At 45.7% G+C, this 21332-nt stretch overlaps 1 pseudogene; it reads left to right on the top strand.

Annotated features, from left to right (window-relative positions):
* Positions 1–21332, top strand: part of LOC111966560 (plexin-A1-like) — a 299289-nt pseudogene that overhangs the window by 173074 nt on the left and 104883 nt on the right.

Below are 21332 nucleotides of genomic sequence, written 5' to 3'. Positions count from 1 at the left end.
TTTGTGCTGTACTACATACTATCTCTCGCTCTATACTGTACTACATAGTATCTCTCTCTCTGTACTGTACTGTACTACATAGTATCTCTCTCTCTGTACTGTACTGTACTACATAGTATATCTCTGTGCACGTACTATATAGTATCTCTCTGTACTGTACTGTACTACATAGTATCTCTCTCTGTACTGTACTGTACTACATATTATCTCTCTCTGTACGCACTACATAGTATCTCTCTCTCTCTGTACTGCACTACATAGTATCTCATCTCTCTGTACTGTACTACATAGTATCTCTCTCTTTACTGTACTACATAGTATCTCTCTCTGTACTGTACGTACGTACATAAGTATGTATCTCTGTACTGTACTGTTACATAGTTATCTTTCTCTGTTACGTACTTATATAGTATCTCTCTCTGTACTGTACTGTACTACAGTTATATCTCTCCTGTACTGTCACTACATAGTATCTCTCTCTCTCTGTACTGTACTACGTAGTATCTCTCTCTGTACTGTACTACATAGTATCTATCTCTGTACTGCTACTGTACTACATAGTATATATCGCTGTACTGTACTGTACTACATAGTATCTCTCTCTTTACTGTACTACATAGTATTCTCTCTCTGTACTGTACTACATAGTATCTATCTCTCTGTACTACATAGTATCGCTCTTGACTGCACTACATAGTATCTATCTCTGTTGCTTACTGTACTACATAGTATCTCTCTCTTTTACTGTACTACATAGTATCTATCTCTGTACTTACTACATAGTATCTATCTCTCTGTACTACATAGTATCTCTCTCTGTACTGCACTACATAGTATCTATCTCTGCTGTACTGTACTACATAGTATCTATCTCTCTGTACTACATAGTATCTCTCTCTGTACTGCACTTACATAGTATCTCTCTGTACTGCACTACATAGTATATACTCTGTTACTGTACTGTTTACTACATAGTATCTCTCTCTGTACTGCACTACATAGTATCTCTCTTCTTCTGTACTGTACTAATATATCTCTCTCTGTACTGTACTGTACTACATAGTATCTCTCTTACTGTACTGCTTACTGTACTACATAGTAGTCTCTCTCGTACTGTACTGTACTACATAGTATATATCTCTGTACTGTACTGTACTACATAGTATCTCTCTCTGTACTGTACGTACATAGTATCTCTCTCTCTCTGTACTGTACTACATAGTATATATCTCTCTGTACTACATAGTATCTCTTTCTGTACTGTACTACATAGTATCTATCTCTGTACTGTACTACATAGATCTCTCTCTGTACTGCACTACATAGTATCTCTCTCTGCCTTACTGTACTACATAGTATCTCTCTTGTACGTACTGACATAGTATCTCTCTCTGTACTTGTACTGTACTACATAGTATCTCTCTCTGTACGTACATACAAGTTATCTATCTCTGTTACTGTACTGTACTACATAGTATCTCTCTCTGTACTGTACTGTACTGTCTACATAGTATTCTCTCTCTGTACTGTACTGTACTACATAGTATCTCTCTCGTACTGTACTGCACTGTACTACATAGTATCTCTCTCTGTACTGTACTGTACTACATAGTATCTATCTCTGTACTGTACTGTACTACATAGTATCTCTCTCTGTCTGTACTGTACTGTAACTACATAGTATATCTCTGTACTGTACTGTTACTACATAATATCTCTCTCTGTACTGTACTACATAGTATTCCTCTCTCTCTCTGTACTACATAGTATCTATCTCTCGTGTACTACATAGTATCTCTCTCTGTACTGTACTACATAGTATCTATCTCTGTACTGTACTGGTACTAATAGTATCTCTCTCTTACTGTTACTACATAGTATCTATCTCTGCTACTGTACTACATAGTATCTCTCTCTGTACTTACTACTAACTCTCTCTTTGTCTGTTACTTACATATATCTCCTCTTGTACTGTACTACATAGTATCTATCTCGTACTGTACTTACTACATAGTATCTCTTCTCTGTACTTACTACATAGTATCTCTCTTCTGTACTGTACTACATAGTATCTATCTCTCTGTACTACATTAGTATCTCTCTCTGTTACTGTACTACATAGTAATCTATCTCCGTACTGTACTACATAGTATTCTCCTCTCTACTTGTAACTACATAAAGTGTATCTCTCTCTCTGTACTGTACTGCTACTACATAGTATCTCTCTCTGACTGCACTGTACTACATATTATCTCTCTCTGTACTGTACTGTACTACATAGTATCTCTCTCTGTACTGTACTGCACTGTAGTACATAGTATCTCTCTCTGTACTGTACTGCACTGTACTACATAGTATCTCTCTCTGTACTGTACTGCACTGTACTACATAGTATCTCTCTGTACTGTACTGTACTACATAGTATCTCTCTGTACTGTACTCTACTGTACATTGTCTGGCCTTATATTCAGATGCAAAAAACTGCCCCTGCCATATCAGTATGTAGTCTATGTTATTTCCCCAGCCACTGACCACCCTCTCTCTATCTGTGACACTTTACAGTAGCTTTACAGTAACCTTCCTACAGATAGAGAGTGATAAGAGATCCAGTGGAAATGCAGTGTTAGATGATGTTACTGTCTCATGTTATCTTATCTCTGCTACCGTAACGACCACTACAGGGCCATAGCTCCAGCACAGACACACACGCTATAGTTTGACTCGCTGCAGTTTCCCAGCAATTACAGCTAATCGACTTCCATGTGTCCAAATCTTTATAGGAAAGATGGGCTGTAATTGATACAAATGGATTCCATTTGAGTGGCCTTGACATAGAGTTCGATCACTACACGGCCAAGTCCAAGCAGCAAAGTTAAACATGAAACCTCTCTCTCTCTCTCTCACGCTCTGTCTCCACCACAGCCAGAGATTTAGCCAGAGCTCAACCCTGGACACAGCCAATACATGGGACATGTCTTTTACAGCCTCTTTAACAATATCCAACATTCAACCCTCTAGAGGGAAACAGATTTTAAGAAGTGGCCGATACACACATTCAGCAATACTGTGAGGGTTAGGTAGTGTGTGAAGGGAGGTCTTTCCCTGGGTGGCTGCAGTAGTTATGTCCTCTGTGGTGCAGCTGTGTTAGCTGGGAGGAGTAGGGGACTACTGAGCCTAGCTGCTCTACTGCTCTGCTGGAGCAGAGGACCAATAGCACACTGACTCCACTTAGTTACTGTACATAGTATCTCCCTTCCCTTAGTACTGCAGCTATCCCCGGTCCCAGAGAACCTGACCCTGTGCCCTACACTTCTCCCCAATCACCAATAGTGTGTGGGAAAACACACACACATTCCCTTACTACACTGGCTACAGCAGCGCAAGAGGAAACACCTCATAGTCTACATGGAGATGTGTTTTGTCTTATAAATATGATTACCATTATGTGTGACTTCCATCARCACTGGTCCTAGGATTTATTAAGTCAAGGCTGTGTATTATAGATGAGCATGGATGGCCCACTAGTACATCACCTACAGTACCAGTCAAAAGTTTGGACACACCTACTCATTCAAGGGTTTTTCTTTATTTTCTACTATTTTCTACAGAATAATAGTGAAGACATCAAAACTGCGGTCCAAATCATCCCKAACCATCTCAATTAGGTTGAGGTCTGGTGATTGTGGAGGCCAGGTCATCTGATGCAGCAGTCCATCACTCTCCTTCTTGATCAAATAGCCATTACACAGCCTGGAAGTGTGTTTTGGGTCATTGTCCTTTTGAAAAACAAATGATAGTCCCACTAAGCGCAAACCAGATGGGATGGCCTATCGCTGCAGAATGCTGTGGTAGCCATGCTGGTTAAGTGTGCCTTGAATTCGAAATAAATCCCTGACAGTGTCACCAGCAAAGCACCCCCACACCATCACACCTCCTCCTCCATGCTTCACGGTGGGAACCACACATGCAGAAATCATCATCATCATCCGTTCACCTACTCTGCGTCTCACAAAGACACGGCGGTTGGAACCAAAAATCTCACATTTAGACTCATCAGACCAAAGGAAAGATTTCCACCGGACTAATGTCCATTGCTCGTCTTTCTTGGCCCAAGCAAGTCTCTTCTTATTATTGGTGTCCTTTAGTAGTGGTTTCTTTGCAGCAATTTGACCATGAAGGCCTGATTCACGCAGTCTCCTCTGAACAGTTGATGTTGAGATGTGTCTGTTACTTGAACTCTGTGAAGCATTTATTTGGGCTGCAATTTCTGAGACTGGTAACTGTAATGAACTTATCCTCTGCAGCAGAGGTAACTCTAGGTCTTTCTTTCCTGTGGTGGTCCTCATGAGAGCCAGTTTCATCATAGCTCTTAATGGTTTTTGCGACTGCACTTCAAGAAACGTTGAAAGTTCTTGAAATTTAACAAGGCACACCTGTTAATTGAAATGCATTCCAGGTGACTACCTCATGAAGCTGGTTGAGAGAAAGCCAAGAGTGTGCAAAGCTGTCATCAAGGGAAAGTGTGGCTACTTTGAAGAATCTCAAATATAACATATATTTTGATTTGTTTAACACTTTTTTGTTACTACATGATTCCATATGTGTTATTACATAGTTGTGATGTCTTCACTATTATTCTACTATGTAGAAAATAGTCAAAATAAAGAAAAACCCTTGAATGAGTAGGGTTTTAACTTTTCACTGGTACTGTATGTCATCTAGATGGCCATTCATGTTAAGGTGTTTTATGGATCTCCATGGCCTTCTCACCTCACACTGAGGCTATTCCCTGGCCATAGCTTCGTTCCGGGGTTGTCAGATGAGACACCACCCACTAGGTTCTTGTTCAACCACTTCCAGCCTCCACTCTTGCTTCTGGCTCACCACACAGTGGCGCATATACACACCGACATGCACTCTCCCTCTAACTAGAGAGAATCTGGTGTGTATTTTCCTATCGCTGCTGTATACAGTATATCGGCAAAGCAGATCACATTTGACTGATGTTAGCGTCTGAGCAGGCAGCAGTGGCAGACAGAATACTGAATGTGTCTGGGATTCAGAGCCAGACCAGCTTTTCCCTCTGCTCCCTCTCTCTCGCACACACGTATAAAAAGAGTGATGAGGAGAGGTGGGGAAATTAATTGGTTTGAAGAGATCTCTCTCTTTCTCTCACTACCGTCATCTCCTCTTTTAAAGCCTCTGCCTCCACCTGGTGAAGGAGTCAATGGGCCCCGTGCCCCTGTGGTCGGCAGAACAGAGAGGGGAGCGTCTCTCTTATCTCTCCCTCTCTAGGGCTCCCTCTCTCTCCTTCTCTCCATGGCCCATCCTGAGAGGAGAGTAGGATGAAAGCTGAGTGATGGCTATTCTCTCAGAAACAGCAGCCTGCTAAAGAGATGGGCTCAGACAGGAGCTTACCCCAGCTGTGGAATGGAGTTTTACACTTAAGCCAAAAATCACCAGGATCTTTACATACAGCACTCACTGAGCTACAAAACAATGGTTTTAGACTTGGGATTTGTTGACAGTATCCAACCTGAGAAAGGGCTTTGGCTGTCACCAGATATGAATGGACATTATCTTCTTCTGTCTGTCTTTTTCTCAGAGATATTTACAGGGCATTCGGAAGGTATTCAGACCTCTTGACTTTTCCCACATTTTGTTACGTTAAAATGTATTAAATATTTTTTTTCCCCTTCATCCATCTACACACAATACCCCATAATGACAAAGCAATAACAGGTTTTTAGACATTTTTGCTCATTTATAAAGAAAAAACTGAAATATCACATTTACATAAGTATTCAGACCCTTTGATTAGTACTTTGTTGAAGCACCTTTGGCAGCGATTACAGACTTGAGTCTTCTTGGGTAGGACGCTACAAGCTTGGCACACCTGTATTCGGGGAGTTTCTCCCATTCTTCTCTGCAGATCCTCTCAAGCTCTGTCAAGTGCACTCCATGAATCAGGGCAGCAGGGTAGCCTAGTGGTTAGAGCGTTGGATTAGTAACCGAAAGGTTGCAAGTTCAAATCCCTGAGCTGACAAGGTACAAATCTGTTGTTCTGCCCCTGAACAGGCAGTTAACCCACTGTTCCTAGGCTGTCATTGAAATAAGAATTTGTTCTTAACTGACTTGCCTGGTTAAATAAAGGGTAACATAATCATTTTTTAAAAAGTTGGATGGGGAGCGACGCTGCTCAGATATTTTCAAGTCTCTCCAGAGATGTTCGATCGGGTTCAAGTCCGGGGCTCTGGCTGGGCCATTCAAGGACATTCAGAGACTTGTCCTGAAACCAGTCCTGCGTTTTCTTGGTTGTGTACTTAGGGTCGTTGTCCTGTTGGAAGGTGAACCTTTGCCACAGTTTGAGGTCCTGAGCGCTCTGGGGCAGGTTTTCATCAAGGATCTCTCTGTACTTTCCTCCATTCATCTTTCCCTCGATCCTAACTAGTCTCCCAGTCCCTGCCGCTGAAAAACATCCCCACAGCATGATGCTGCCACCACTATGCGTCACTGTAGGGATGGTGCCAGGTTTCCTCCAGACGTGACGCTTGGCATTCAGGCCAAAGAGTTCAATCTTGGTTTCATCAGACCAGAGAATCTTGTTTCTCATGGTCTGAGAGTCTCTAGGTGCCTTTTGGCAAACTCCAAGCAGGCTGTCATGTGCCTGTTACTGAGGAGTGGCTTCCGTCTGGCCACGCTACCATAAAGGCCTGATTGATAGTGCTGCAGAGATGGTTGTCCTTTTGGAAGGTTCTCCCATCTCCACAGAGGAACTTTAGAGCTCTATCGGAGTGACCATCGTGTTCTTGGTCACCTTCCTGACCAAGACCCTCCCCTCTGATTGCTCAGTTTGTCCAGGCGGCCAGCTCTAGGGAGAGTCTTGGTGGTTCCAAAGATGATGGAGGCCACTGTGTTCTTGGGGACCTTTAATGCTGCAGACATGTTTTGGTACCCTTCCACAGATCTGTGCCTCTACACAATCCTGTCTCGGAGCTCTACGGACAATTCCTTCGACCTCATGGCTTGGTTTTTTCTCTGACATGCACTGTCAACTGTGGGACCTTATATAGACAGGTGTGCCTTTCCAAATCATGTCCAATCAATTGAATTTAGCACAGGTGGACTCCAATCAAGTTGTAGAAACATCTCAAGGATGATCAATGGAAACAGGATGCACCTGATCTCAATTTCGAGTCTCATAGCAAAGGGTCTGAATACTTATGTAAATAAGGAGTTTCTGTTTTTTTTTTTTTATACATTTGCTATAAAAAAAAATTATTCGCTTTTTCATTATGGGGTTATGTGTGTAAATTGGTGAGGATTTGTTTTTATTTAATCCATTTTAGAATAAGGCTGTAACGTAATAAAATGTGGAAAAAGTCATGGTGTCTGAATACTTTCCGAAGGCATTGTACTTAGGAAATGTAGCCTTCTTCAACATATCGGATTCACTTACTGCTGTTACCGAAGATACAACGTGATACACAACAGTATTGTTATAACTTCTCCTGACAACTGAGAAGCATGGAGTTACAGGGAGCATGTGTTGTTCCCAGGCACTGAGATTGCATCCCAAACGGCACCCTATTCCCTATATAGTGCACTACTTTTGAATAGGGCCCTGGTCAAAAATATTGCACTATATAGGGAATAGGGTGCCGTTTGAGACACAACCTGAGGTGAAGTTGTGGAGTAGATGATGCAACCGTTTCCCAGTAGACAGCCCTGGTCTTGTCTTGTCTTGGTTTAGACTCAGAGCAGCTGGAGGGGATTGTTCTCCCTTAGCTCCCTTAGTGTTGAGATAGGAAATACCTATCTATTCATCATACGGGACGGAAGTATATCTAATCAATGTGAATAATATTAGTCTCATTGTCTCATTCATCATCTTGTCTCCTGAGGGTGTTCAGCAGGTGTGATGGATCACCAGTAGAGCATGACATGTCATCTTCCCATACTGTAAATGACCTGATGGTGGGGTTGTGTATTACCTTTTTAATGTGACCTCATAATCAACCAACAGGGCCTTAATCTCACTCTTTTTGCCCTACTAGTTCCTGCAGGGACAGGGTTCCAGATAAATCTGCTTCGGACGGGTTTATAAACCATTCTTCTGCACCGTGTGTAATCATTGTGCGTTCAGGAGAGTAAGGTTCGGTCGGCGGGGGTGAGAGACGAGAGAGAGAAGCACTCTGTTTGTCCTACCTATCCCCTCCTGCCTTTTCTCCATTTGTCTCTCCTCATTGGATAATAGAAATGCCAGTGTGGAAGGCTAGTGTTGTGCCTCAAACATCAAAAACTCAATTTCCCAAACTGACAGAATCATTTACCATTCCCCATATTCACAAGCAGTTAATTAAAAGTTCCAGGTAGCCCATCGTACTACATCTCCCCACTGTAAATGCTGGGACCGAGAGAAACATAAAACTGTCCGTTTAACTTCAAGGAGAGAAATTTCGATTAACGTGCGTTGGATTTATACACGGAAGCTCCTCTCGCTGTTGTTCTGACAATAAAGACACGGAGAGGAGAACTAGGTGCATCCGTAACGTTTAAACTCCTACATCTTTGGAAATACAGACAGATTAGTCCAGGAGTAGGTTTTCTCAGGAGAAGATCGATGAATACACTGTATATTAAGTCATCCTTGACCTCAACTGTCATGTAGATGGTCTTGTTTTCTAATTGACAGTATATATGTATGGATTAAGTGGATCATGATCCATAATCAATGGATGTTCTGACTGATGTCATGCTACAGGATATGGTTATCGTGGAGATGGTCATCAATCCTCTACTATAGCTGAATAGATGTCCATGGTAAGGTCAGGTGATGTCAGCAGTGTAAAACGATAACATAATGTGACTCATTGGTTGTAATTGGCCGTCGCAGTGCTTACATAGACAGAATCAACTGCTGTAATGAAGAGAAAATGGCCCTGGTGGTATTGATTTTGGTACAGTAGAGTACAGTGGAGAAACCTTAGCCCTGTCCTATCATGTTAGGTGCAGAGTTAGTATGATAATGTGTGTTCTATCGTGTTAGGTGCAGAGTTAGAATGATAATGTGTGTTCTATCATGTTAGGTGCAGAGTTAGAATGATAATGTGTGTTCTGTCGTGTTAGGTGCAGAGTTAGAATGATAATGTGTGTTCTGTCGTGTTATGTGCAGAGTNAATGTGTGTTCTGTCGTGTTAGGTGCAGAGTTAGAATGATAATGTGTGTTCTGTCGTGTTAGGTGCAGAGTTAGAATGATAATGTGTGCTTTTGGAAAAAATAACTTTCTTCCATCTATGAGCTTCCTCGAGGAAAATACATTTTATTTGCCTCCAATGATCTAGAACTTTCTTGCTGAATAGCTGGGACATCATCACTAACCCAAAGCTCAGCTTGGTCAGCCCAGCCTCCTTTAAACAACCACTATCTGGTTTTGTTGCTATGGTAACATGTGGTGGGGCATAGCTCCTGCTGTTGTACAATACAGTAGCATCTCTTCCTCCACTTAGTCCTTTAAATGTTTTCATTTTGATGAAGAGGGGTGAAGCTACTGAACATGGTGCAGGCCAGGGAGGTGTATTGAGCTGAGCGGTTAAAGCTTGTTAGAGCAGTAACTAGGTGTCCTCACTGAAGTATGAAGCTAAAAGTTCCCTCCTTAACCTCCTCCTAGCACTTAGCTCTACTCCTCTACTCCCCTACCAGGAGTGTTCAGTCAGGACCCTCACCTCCACACGTCTTGTCTGCATCCGGATACACTCTTATGGGTGTATAAAAGACCACAAATCGGATTGAAATGTTTATTGGCATGGAGGGTGTCTTTACGAGGAGTGATTGAGGCTGAAGCTCAATGATGACAAGCAAATGACTGCTTGTGGATGTCATTCATTCAGTACAGTCCTAGAAAAAAGGTGCTACCTAAAAGGGTTCTTCAGCTGTCCCCATAGGAGAACACTTTGAAGAACTGTTTTTGGTTACATGTAGAACTCTTTTGGTTCCAAGTAGAACCATTTTGGGTTCCATGTAGAACTCTTTTGGTTCCAAATAGAACCATTTTGGGTTCCATGTAGAACTCTTTTGGTTCCATGTAGAACCATTTTGGGTTACATGTAGAACTTTCCATAGAAGGTTATACATGGAACACAAAAAGGTTCTTCCTGGTACCAAAAGAGTTTTACCTGGAACCAAAAAGGGTTATACTAGGGGAACAGCTGAATAACCCTTTTGGAACCTTTTTTTTCTAACATGCTGACCACACTGCTCGCGTCGCGTGCGTCAACGAGTGTCTGCATAGCCAGAATAGAATAGAACTTACATTTGTGACGCTTGACACGCTGCAAGTCCCGCCTCTCCCATCTCCTCATTGGTTTTTCGGAGCACATACCCACGTGCCATCTCCTCATTGTTTTTTAGGAGCATATGCCCACGTGGGTGATTGATAGATGAACTGAGGTCCACATCCCAGTCCAGTTGGTAGTGGTAATGCACCTTAAAGTTGGTTACCAACCGCCAAATAAAGTCCACAGAAGAAGAAGAAGAAGAAGAAGCCTGAAGGGGGAGAGATTATTAGAAACACACTTTTACTCTTTTATCTGTGGATTAATTGTCGGAGTAGAGGACCTTGTGCATTTCAGGTAAGAACAACCCAAGGTTTATATCCCAGGACAAATTAACTAGCAACAGCAAGCTAGCTAGCTAAATTGCCATAAATGTTTAATGCTTTTCGACCTGTCTCCAAAATAAAATAGTTTGTTCAGAGTTCATTTTGATATTTCAACCTTCGTGTCCTGATAGCGTCTGGTGTGGGTTGACAAAATCAACATGCGCGCGAGCGGTCTGGTCAGCATGTAAGAGTGTAGGTTGTGACCAGTGGTAGCAAGGAATGCACCAAGTCACCTGCCTGTTTGGTCAGTGGCATGTGAGGCAGATTTTGTGTGAGAGTCTGCTGGTCCTCTCTTTGTCCTCTGTGAGAATGTGGTGGCCGCCATCAAGAGCGCAGCACAGGTGACAGTGCCGCATGGCATTTGGGCCCTTTATCTCTCTCTCCCTTTCCCCCCTCTCCCTCGCTCTCTCTCTCTCTCTCTCTCCCTTTCCCCCCTCTCCCTCTCTCTCTCTCTCTCTCTCTCTCTGTCTCTCGTCCTCTCTCTCTCCCGCTCTCTCCCTCTCTCTCAAAGCTGTGTCTGTGTCAGTGGCTGTGATGTATGGCCTCATTTGCCATGTTTCTCTCTATAACCAGCCAAATTCAAGACAGATGAGAGGAAAAGGAATGAAAAAAGCCTCCAGAAGGAAAAGTTTGTTCTTGTGAAATTAAGCCTTGTCGTTTTCGGGGTGGGCAGAGGGATGACCTAATCTGTATGTGTGTGTGACACCATGGGGTGGTTCTGAAGGGGTGCTAACAGAATGACCTATCCATCACAGTATTGTGCTCTGATAGCACATTCTATTTTGGCGCAAATTACACAGATGGAGCAATTACAGTAGGCCTGCCTAGCCGGGCCCATGCCGCTGCCCTTATGTGAAATGAAATATCAGAGTCGCAATTACATTTGTGTGTCTCCCTCCGTCCCCTCGCTCCCTCCCTCTCTCCCTCCCCCTAGCTCCCTCCCTCTCTCCCTCCCCCTAGCTCCCTCCTTCCCGTGGCTGATTAAGACGTTCTCCATTGTGACCTAAATGAGAGGCTCATTTGTGGCTGTTATTTATTTGTAATTAATCCCTCCCCCTGTCGCTGGACCAGAGATGAATGGTCGTGTCCTCCTCCTTCTCTGCCTGTAGCAGTAAATAGGCCAGGAGGAAAATGCCATTTTTAATATGAATAGGTGCTCTTAGTAATAGTCACTGTACCTCTTGGTAAGACAAAGGACTCTGGCGGGGAACCTAAGATCTTCCTTCCTATTATTTGCTTTATAAAACTCAGTAATTGAAATGTTCCATTGAAATATTATCTTCCCCTGTATCGCCCGACCTATTGAGTAAACTCTATCTGCTATGGCTTTTATGTTTTAATAATATACGGTATGTGTGTCTGGATTTTTCTGCCTGCCTCATAATCTTTAGTCACTTTTGTCCAGAGGAATGTAATGACAGCTATTTACTGTTATTGCCTCTGTGGTTATTTGGTGTAATAATGACGTCAGGACTATTTTTTCAGGACTATCAGAGGCACTGCTACCTCCATGTATCTGCTTTTGCATGCACTCATGTAGTAAAAATACATTTTTATTCTACCTAGGCCTATACTTAAACAATAATGCCTAAGAACCCAGCCCAACAAGGGCTGTTCTGGGGCCCGAGGCGAGGCCAAGTGTCACGGCCGTCGAAAGAAGACCAAGGTGCAGCGTGGTGAGCGTACATACCCGTCCAAAACATAGAAATAAAGAAACATAGAAAACAAAACATAGAATGCCCACCCCAAATCACACACTGACCAAACCAAATAGAGACATAAAAAGGCTCTCTAAGGTCAGGGCGTGACAGTACCCCCCCCCCCCAAAGGTGCGGACTCCGGACGCAAAACTGAACCTATAGGGAGGGTCTGGGTGGGCATCTATCCGGTGGCGGTTCAGGTGCGGGATGCAAACCCGCTCCACCTCTGGCTCACCCCACTTTGGTGGCACCTCTGGTGCGGGGACCCTCGCTGCGGGCCCGGACTGGGCACCCTCGTTGCGGGCCCCGGACTGGGCACCCTCGTTGCGGGCCCCGGACTGGGCACCCTTGTTGCGGGCCCGTACTGGGCACCCTCGTTGCGGGCCAGACTGGGCACCCTCGTTGCGGCCCCTGGACGGCACCCTCGTTGCTGGAGACCATCGCTGGAGGCTCTGGACTGGAGCCGTCGTTGGAGGCTTCGTGCCATGACTCCTCACTGGGGCTTTCGTGCCATGGATCATCACTGGAGGCTTCCTTTGCCATGGATCATCACTGGAGGCTTCGTGCCATGGATCATCACTGGAGGCTTCGTGCCATGGATCATCACTGGAGGCTTCTTGCCATGGATCATCACTGGAGGCTTCTTGCAATGGATCATCACTGGAGGCTTCGGACTGGAGGGACACACAGGAGGCCTGGCTCTGGGAGCAGGCACAGGACTCACCAGGTTGGGAAGACGTACAGGAGGCCTGGCTCTGGGAGCGAGCACAGGATACACTGGGCCATGGAGGCGCACTGTAGGTCTCGAGCATAGAGCCTGCACAACCCGTCCTGGCTGGATGGTTACTTTGGCCCGGCACGTGCGGGGCGAATGCACGGGARGCACTGGGCTGTGCAGACGCACCGGAGACACAGTGCGCAGAGCCGGCACAGGATATCCTGGGCCGTAGAGACGTACTGGCGGCCAGATGCGCTGAGCCGGCACCCTCCGACCTGGCTGGATGCCCACTCTAGCCCGGCCGATTCGGGGAGCTGGAAGGTAGCGCACCGGGCTGTGAACGCGCACTGGAGACACCGTGCGCTCCACCGCATAACACGGTGCCTGACCAGTACGACGCTCACCACGGTAAGCATGGGGAGTTGGCTCAGGTCTATAACCCGACTCCGCCAATCACCCCGTGTTCCCCACCATTTTTTGGGGGGCTGCCTCTCGGGCTTCCTTGCCAGCCGTGTTCCCTCGTAACGATTACCAGCTGCCTCCACCTTCCTGGCTGCTTCCACCTGTTCTCATGGAAGGCGATCCCTTCCCGCCAGGATCTCCTCCCATGTCCAGGATCCTTTGCCGTCCAGGATGTCATCCCATGTCGAGTTCTCCTTTTTACCACGCTGCTTGGTCCTTTTTTGGTGGGAAGTTCTGTCACGGCCGTCGAAAGAAGACCAAGGTGGAGAGTGGTGAGCGTACATATTCCTTTTTATTTGAATGTCGCAAACAAAACAATAAACAATACAAAACGACCGTGAAGCTTAACAGGGCTATGAAGCCTCTAACAAAATTAACTTCCCACACTGAAAGGAGGGAAAAGGGCTACCTAAGTATGGTTCCCAATCAGAGACAACGATAGACAGCTGTCCCTGATTGAGAACCATACCCGGCCAAAACATAGAAATAAAGAAACATAGAAAACAAAACATAGAATGCCCACCCCAAATCACACCCTGACCAAACCAAATAGAGACATAAAAAGGCTCTCTAAGGTCAGGGTGTGACACKAAGGTAATTCCTGGGTTTGAGGGCATTATTGCTTTTATAAAACTGTTGCCAATATATTTATACAAATATAAACATTATTTTAATGAGTAAATTCGTTTTTTGCATTCTTAAGTTATTATCCAAGCGGGCTGGTCTTTTTAGTTATTTTCTCCTGTTTTGACCCAGTTGTTTACATTTACATTTAAGTCATTTAGCAGACGCTCTTATCCAGAGCGACTTACAAATTGGTGCATTCACCTTATGACATGTTAATTGACTTGTTAATTCTAATCGTTCTATAAATTCAATGATAATGATTTAATAAATGTCCAATAGGCAACAACTATTATTGTTAGCGAGTCGGAGCTAACCAAGCTAGTTGGTGATGTTAATAGTGACGTTTCCATTGATGGCACACGAGTGGAAGAGCTTCTGGCGCTGGTTGGTGACAGCCAGTGCTTGTCTCTACTTTGCTGGCACTGGAGAGATCGCATTTGTAAAATGATACATTGTTTCACAGGTCGTAGAGGCAGACAGGTAGGTTTTTTCAACCCCCAACTGTTGCAAACCAAATAGTAACATGAGAAAATAATGTGTAGATGCTTTTTTCCTGAGGGATTTCCTGCCTGGGCTGTGGATGGTGGAATTATGACATTAACATGTTATGGTATTTTGCAGGAGTTGTTGTCCGACAACCCCCTTATATCAACCAATCAGCATCCAGGACCCAAACYACCTGTTTTATAATTAAGCAATAAGGCACGAGGAGGTGTGCTATATGGCCAATATACCATGGCTAAGGGCTGTTCTAACACAACCGATGCAACGCGGAGTGCCCTGATACAGCCCTTAGCCCGTGGTATGTTGGCCATATACCACAAACCCCCGAGGTGCCTTATTGCTATTATAAACTGGTTACCAATGTAATTAGAGCAGTAAAAATAAATGTTTTGTCATACCCGTGGTATACGGTCTGATATACCACGGCTGTCAGCCAATCAGCGTTCAAAGAGAGGTCCAGCTCCATACTAGATTTTCTCTCTAGTCAATAATTACAGTCCTCCCAGCAGTGAAGTCCTCAATGGTCTCAGATGAAATTGATCCTGTTTGATTTCTGACACTTGATTTAGAAGATGCCTGCGGTTGTAATGTAATACTAGCCCAGTGAGGTGGTGTAGGTTGATTCCTGCTGAATGTGTGGAACCCAACAGGCATGCAGGCAGGCAGCAGCCAGCAAAAGAAGTTGAGAAGAAGAGAGACAGAGAGAGAAGACAGAAAGAAAGGGATGCTGCTCGTGGCGGAAGTAGGTCTGCACACTGTACATGTGCGCACACACACGCACACCAACACCACACATCACACACACACCATCAACCACACACTATCCCACACACACACCACCACCACCCGACACACCCAACAAACAAACACACACACACACACAACCACAACACACACACACACCACACACCACACACACACACAAAAACCAAACCACGTCTCTCTTCCTCTTCCCTACTGACCCCAGATGTGTTTCTCACAGTCCTACAGTCTGTAATGTCTCTGCTCAAACAGTTTGGTGCAGTGGAGCTATTTATGTGGATGAATAGAAAGCCTATATTCTATATTCAAGCCCAGTACGATGACAAAGACACAGAACACATACAGGATGTGGAATTGTTGACCTCCAGTCCTGAGTGAAGCAGCTGGAAGTGTGTGAGCTGTGCTCTCTGAGTATGACAGGAGTAACTGTGGTCAGGGCTGCAGGCTCCCAACAGCTGCCCCACAAACATTGTCACGGATTGCCCTCGGACACACACACACACACACGTGTGGACGCATGCTCACTCGCATCCACACATCCAATCACACACACACAAATACACCCAGAGGCCCAATAATAGTCTAATATGTTGGTGTCCAGTCAGAGAGGAGACGGTTGCGTTTAACAGTGCAGGCCTGGGGGTGATTGAGTCCAGGCAGCACGGCTGTCACCGACTCGCTACACAGAACACGCAAGCCATGAGCACGACCATAAAGAGACCAGGGCTGAGATGTGCTAGAGACAAGGACTAATCTAAGGTGAACATCTGTTTTTTAGAAAGTGAACTGTACAGTATGTCAGTTTGTGATGGCGAATGACATACGTCAACAAAGACTCAAATCACACTCAGCCAATAAACTCGTGACGCATTCTATGATGTTAACCGTGTGTATTGTGTGTTTCCAGGTGAGCCGTGTTCCAGTGGAGAGCTGTGAGCAGTACTCCTCCTGCAGCGCCTGTCTGGGGTCAGGAGATCCCCACTGTGGCTGGTGTGTCCTCCACAATGTGTAAGTACTGTATGACCACACGAGCTGCTCTGACGCTGCGTACCTGACATTACTATGTCCTCAACTCCATACTATCAAGTCACCTGAAGAACCAAAACTCCCTCTCTGTCAGGTGTTCCAGGAAGGATCGTTGTGAGAGGGCTGATGAGCCTCAGCGTTTTGCCTCCCGAGTGGAGCAGTGTGTCAAACTCAGTGTCCAGCCTGGAAACATCTCTGTCACCATGTCCGAAGTGCAGGTAACTCACCTGACAATAAATCCTGTGTGTGTGCGTGTGCGTGTGTGTGTGTAGACGTGTTTAACTATTCTTGTGGGGACCAGAAGTTCCCACAAAATTTGACCAACTGGGGACATTTTGTTAGTCCCCACAAGGTCAAATGCTATTTCTAGGGGGTTTATGGTTAAGGTTACAATTAGTGTAAGGATTAGAATTACGTTAAGGGTCAGGGTTAGGAGCTAGGGTTAGTTTTAGAGTTAGGGTTAGGAGCTATGATTAGGTTAAGGGTTAATGTTAGGTTTTTGGGTTAAGATTAGGGTTATGCTACGGGTTAGGGTTTGGTTTAGGGATAGGAAAATAGGATTTTGAACGGGACTGAATTGTGTGTCCCCACATGGTTAGTTGTACAAGACTGTGTGTGTGTGGTGTTGTGTGTGTGTGTGTGTGTGTGTGTGTGGTGTGTGTGTGTGTGTGTGTGTGTGTGTGTGTGTGTGTGTGTGTGTGTGTGTGTGTGTAGTGTGTGTAGTGTGTGTGTGTGTGCATGCATTTGTGTGACTGAGAGTGTGTGTCCTCACATTGACTTGTCCCTCACACTCTCCTCTCTCTCTGTATTCCTAGCTGGTGCTGCAGGCCCAGAATGTGCCTAACCTTTCGGCAGGGGTCAACTGCTCCTTTGAGGACTACACTGAGACAGAGGGACGCATCTTTGGGGGACGCATTTACTGCCTGTCCCCTTCCACACGAGAGGTCGCCCCCATCACACGCAACCAGGGTGAGACAAGAAACCACAGCATCCTCATGCTGCTATTTGCTAGTAATATACATCAGTTGCACTGTGTGTTAACAAAATAGCATTATTGTATTATTTTGTTTGTGTGTAGATTGTGTCATACTGATGTACTGTGACTCTTTCTAGGGGACAAGCGCACTGTGAAGCTGTATCTGAAGTCTAAGGAGACAGGAAAGAGTTTGCCAGTGTGGACTTTGTCTTCTACAACTGCAGTGTGCACCAATCGTAAGTTCGGTTTTAAGTCATTGTGTGTGTGTGTGTGTGTGTGTGTGTGTGTGTGTGTGTGTGTGTGTGTGTGGTGTGTGTTGTGTGTGTGTGTGTGTGTGTGGTGTGTGTGTGTGTGTGTGTGTGTGTGTGTGTGTGTGTGTGTGTGTGTGTGTGTGTGTGTGGTGTGTGTGTGTGTGTGTGTGTGTGGTGTGTGTGTGTGTGTTGTGTGTGCGTCCCTTCATCTACCGCATTCTCTCCACATTCTGCCTTGAGGCTCTCAGACCCTGTTTCTATCCCACTCCCCTAGCTCTGCATTTCACTAAACATAGATATGGGCAAAGACCCCCATCCCCCTCTCACCCTTAATATTTCCCATTCCATTACTATATCTTTCATCTCTCTTCCCTTCCTCTCTTCTTTTCCTCTCACTTCCTCTCTCATCCCCTTTCCCCTTATTTATCTTCTTTATCTCCTCCCCTTTACCACTCCCCTATCCTCCTCATCCTCTCCCTCCTCCCTCTATCTCCCCTCACCTCCCTCTACCACTCCCCTATCCTCCTCATCCTCTCCCTCCTCCCTCTACCTCCCCTCACCTCCCTCTACCACTCCCTATCCTCCTCATCCTCTCCTCCTCCCTCTACCTCCCCTCACCTCCCTCTACCACTCCCCTATCCTCCTCATCCTCTCCCTCCTCCCTCTACCTCCCCTCACCTCCCTCTACCACTCCCCTATCCTCCTCATCCTCTCCCTCCTCCCTCTACCTCCCCTCACCTCCCTCTACCACTCCCCTATCCTCCTCATCCTCTCCCTCCTCCTCTACCTCCACTCACCTCCCTCTACACTCCCCTATCCTCCTCATCCTCTCCCTCCTCCCTCTACCTCCCCTCACCTCCCTCTACCACTCCCCTATCCGCCTCATCCTCTCCCCCTCCTCCCTCTACATCCCCTCACCTCCCTCTACCACTCCCCTATCCGGCTCATCCTCTCCCTCCCCTATAACTCTTCCGTCTCCTCTCCTCCTCTCCCCCTCCTCCCTCTACCTCCCCTCACCTCTCTCTGTCTCTCCCCTGTCCCCTCATGCATCTCTTCCTTTCATGCTCTCCTTCACTCCTCTCTCCTCTCCTCTCTCCTGTTGGTCCTCTCTCCTGCCGGTCCAGATGTTCTGTGCCCCTCCTCTCTGCTTTTATTTATCAAACAGATTTTATTTTCCTGGCCCCTGCTCTGTGAGCTGCATACATTAGCATAGCAATATTCTCCTAATTAGCTGTCCTGGCGCCCCATTAGAGCTGGACATAATGGAGAACGTATGTAAAGTGTTCACCTGGACCTCTTATCAAGGCCTGGTTCAATGTCTTTGAACCTAGAGGATGTGTGATTATTTATGCGCCTCTGTATATGTGTGTGTGTGTGTGTCTGACAGGGCTGGTTAAGCACCCCCACGTTTTCTCTCTCCTCTCATTGAATAAGCAGGCGTAGCGAGGTCTTTGATGTGCTGTATGCAACACACTCCCCCAGGACATTACAGTACACTACAGTCTAGTTTTAACAGCCCAGCCACACAGAACCCACACGACCTCCTGACCTACTCCCCTCCTGATCCCTGACCCCAGCGTGGGTAGGCTGCCAACAGGCCAGGCATGCCAACGCACCCGCTGGGCAATAAAGAGCTTTTCCTCAGAGGCGACTGGCATTGTGAGCGGGGAGGGCACGTTATTTGGCAAGGCAAATTATCCCGCCAGGTATTTACATACACAGTAATAATATTAGAGTTTTGCATTAAAAAGACAGCGGAATAGTTTAATTGAGCGTTTGAGGGACTGAATACATTTTCAACCTGATGAGGGTGGAGGAAGAGATGGAGAGGGGGATGAAACACGTGAAGGAGAGATGGATTGTGCCCATTGTGTCGGGATACAGCGTCCAGAGTGCTAAAAGCTTAGCGCCTCAACCAATCCACAATCCCCCTTAGAATACGAAAAGAGGTATGTAATGCATGCAGGGATTGGGAGCTCTTGAAAAGGCCCACTCGTGGAAAGCAGAAAACCCCTCGACAGGCTCTCGTCGGAGGGCTGGGTGTTCACGGTATTCCCCTAATACGGGACCGGCCTGGTTGGTTGACCACCTGGAGACGTTTCACTGTTGTAACAGGACAAGAACATACGGCTCCAACGTTCTGATAACATTCTATCAATGTAAAGAATGGTTTAGATGGGAGGAAGAGGTCTTATTTTGTGGTAACCACTCTCACTTCAATGATCCCAATAGTATTTTCAATCTAACATGGACTTTGTTCTCTGAGCATACTGATCTATCTATCTATCTATCAGAGATCACACTGTAGGTGTTAGGATAGCAAATAGAGAACAGAGAAATTGCCAGGCATCTGATAGATGTTATGAGTTGTTAGATTTGAGATAGAGGGGGGAAGATGAGTTTGTTATTGCCCAGGTTCAGGTGTGATATTACCAGCCAGCAGAGGGTGAGTGATATGGCTCTGGTCCAGGCAGGATGCCACTCTGCCTGGCACTACTGTGTAATAGTCTGGATCTCTCAATCCCTTTCCACTACCTCTCCCTCTTCTCTCATCTACCTCTACCTTTCCTCCCGAACCAGGCAGAACAAAGGAAACAGACTCAGAGTCCCTCAGCCTGTAAGTGTTTATTCACCCAGCTGCTGAATAGGCAATATTGAAACAGTGAAGCATGTTTGTAATTTAAGCAGAGACAAAGAAAGCTGTAATTGAATATGATAATTATATCAATGTATCTGTCTGTTTGCTGATACTGAAATGAAACACATGTTTACATTGGGAAAGGTCTACTGTAGGTCTGCTGTAATATATATACACTACAGTATTTAGACTTAAAGAAACAGATTCTGTAATATATATACACTACAGTATTTAGACTTAAAGAAACAGATTCCCTCTCTCTCTCTCTTCTCTCTCTACATCTCTCTCTCTCCCTCCTCTATCTCTATCTCTATCCTCTATCTCTATCTCTATCTCTATTCTCTCTCTATCTTCTCATATCTCTCGCTTCTCTCTCCGCTCTCTCCTTCGCTCCGCTCGTCGCTCTCTCTTCGCTCTCCCTCCGCTCTCTCTCCGCTCTCTCTCGCTCTTCTCTCGCTCTCTCTCGCTCTCTCTGCTCTGCTCTCATCTCGCCTCTCCTCTCCTCTCTCTCTCTCTCTCTCTCTACTTTCTCTCTCTTTCTCTCTCTCTCCTCTTCTCTCTCTATCTCTCTCTCTCTCTCTCTCCTCTCTCTACTCTCTCTCTCTCTCTTCTCTCTCTCTCTCTCTTCTCTCTCTCTCTCTCTCTCTCTCTCTCTCTCTCTCCTCTCTCGCCTTCTTTCTCTCTCTCGCGCTCTCTCTCGCTCTCTCTTCTCCTGGCGCTCTCTCTCGCGCTTCTCTCTCGCTCTCTCGCGCCTCTCTCTCCGCTCTCTCTCGCATCTCTCTCGCTTCTCTCTCCGCTCTCTCTCCTCTCCTCGGCTCTCTTCCACAGGCTCTCTCAACTCTCTCCACGCTCTCCGCTCTCCGCTCTCTCGGCTCGTATCCCCTCTCTCGCTCTATCCCTCTCTCGCTCTAGTCCCTTCACTTCTCCTACATATCCCTCTATTTCGCTCTACTCCCTCTCTCGCTCATATCCCTCTCTCTCCTCTCTCGCTCCATCTCCTCTCTTCTC

This window comes from Salvelinus sp. IW2-2015, linkage group LG7 (assembly GCF_002910315.2).
Source record: "Salvelinus sp. IW2-2015 linkage group LG7, ASM291031v2, whole genome shotgun sequence".
Taxonomy (NCBI): Eukaryota; Metazoa; Chordata; class Actinopteri; order Salmoniformes; family Salmonidae; genus Salvelinus; species Salvelinus sp. IW2-2015.
The sequence above is the reverse complement of the archived record's forward strand: the minus strand, read 5'-3'. Positions and strand labels throughout refer to the sequence as shown.